The following is a 1908-nucleotide window of genomic DNA, read 5'->3' on the forward strand; positions in this document are numbered from 1 at the left end:
AACTATTAAGGAATGACTTTTGTTTTATATATTTGGATCAGTTCTTTATACATCCTGGAAATAAGACCTTTATCAGAGAAATTTGCTATAAAAATAGTTTTCCAGTTAATAGATTTCTTTTAATCTTTAGGAATGATTTTGTTGGTGCAAAACATTTTCATTTTTATGTAATCAAAATGGTAAGTTTTGTCTTATGTGATTATCTCTCTCTTTTGTCTTTTCATGTCTCTTGCCTTATATAGGTTGAAAAGGTAGCTTCTTTTTTCTCTAATTTGTTTATGGCACTTATATCTAAATCATATAGCTGTTTGGAACTTACTGGGGAGTATAGTGTAAATAGTGATCTAATCTGAATTTCTGCCAGGCTGTTTTTCAGTTTTCCCAGCAGTTTTTTTTTTTTAATAGATTTTTATTTACAAATTATATGCATGGGTAATTTTTCAGCCTTGACAATTGCAAAACCTTTTGTTTCAGTTTTTCCCCTCCTTCCCTCCCCCCCTCCCCCCCATGGCAGGTTGACCAATACATGTTAAATATGTTAAAGTATAAGTTAAATACAATATATGTATACATGTCCAAACAGTAATTTTGTTGTACAACAGAGTCGGACTTTGAAATAGCGTACAGTTAGCCTGTGAAGGAAATCAAAAATGCAGGCGGACAAAAATAGAGGGATTTTTCCCAGCAGTTTTTGTCAGCTAGCTCTTACCCTGTAGTTATAGTCTTTGGGGTTATCAAATACTTTTGATTTGCAAAAAAACTTAATCAATTGACTCTTTTTTTTTTTTTTAAGCCAGTATCAAATGATTTTGAAGATTGTGTTTTTGTAAGTCATCTGTATTTATTAAGCACTTATTACATAATAATATCTAAATTCGTATAGCACTTACTATATACCATATACTGTGTTACATGCTTTACAATTATTATTTATCTTTATAACACTGGAAGAGAGATGCTATTATTATTCTCATTTTACAGGTGAGGAAAATGAGGCAAACAGAAATTAAGTTCTTTGTCCAGAGTCATAGCAGGCATTGTTTAAGGTCAGATTTGAACTCAGATCCTCCTGATAGAGGCCTAGCACTCTATCTATTATGCTGCTTAGACCAGCTATCAGATGCCTGTTCCAGGTGGCTGCTCAGTGTCTTATCGAGAGGACGACAATCTCTCAACCCTTTAAGAGTTGATGTTCTGCAGTGGATAGAGCACCAGCCCTGAAGTCAGGAGAACCTGGGTTCAAATGTGGCCTCAGACACTTAACAGGTCCTAGCTGTGTGACCCTGGGTAAGTTACTTAACCCTAATTGCCTCAGCAAAAAAAAAAAAAAAAAAAAAAAAGTTGATGTTCTGAGGGAGGAAGAAAGGCACAAAAGGAAGCTGAGAAGTAGGTAGAGCATGAGAAAAATGAGGGCCCTCTCTGTGTATATACTTGGCCTGGGTTTCTTCCTTCAAAGGGAGGTTCCTGGTAACACTCACTAACCAGAAGGATTGGAGGGTCATTCCTGTGGGAAGCCTAACAGCAGAGTACACTTCCAGGGTATTTAGAGAAAGCCTGGAAAGTCCTAGAGAGCAGTCCAGAAAGGAACTTAATGGTGAAGTTTGAGATCTGGAACTTGTAGACCAATTTCCTTCTCAATAATTTTCTTCCACTATTTCTCTTGAGAATCTTTACCTTTTGTTTTTCCAGATCCATTTTATTTTTTTTTTCCTATTATGTAAAGTATTTCTTTAGTAGTTTGTTATAACACTAAGTAAATTATTTTAGGTAGTATCATTGTTTTTATTATGTTGGTCCACCCCATCCTTAAACAATTAATATTGTTTCAGTTATCTGAGTCTATCATTATTTCTGTAAAAGAGTATTTTATAGTTGTATTATTCCTCCTTGTTGTATAACTCCTATGTA

This window comes from Sarcophilus harrisii, chromosome 4 (genome assembly GCF_902635505.1).
Source record: "Sarcophilus harrisii chromosome 4, mSarHar1.11, whole genome shotgun sequence".
Lineage (NCBI taxonomy): Eukaryota > Metazoa > Chordata > Mammalia > Dasyuromorphia > Dasyuridae > Sarcophilus > Sarcophilus harrisii.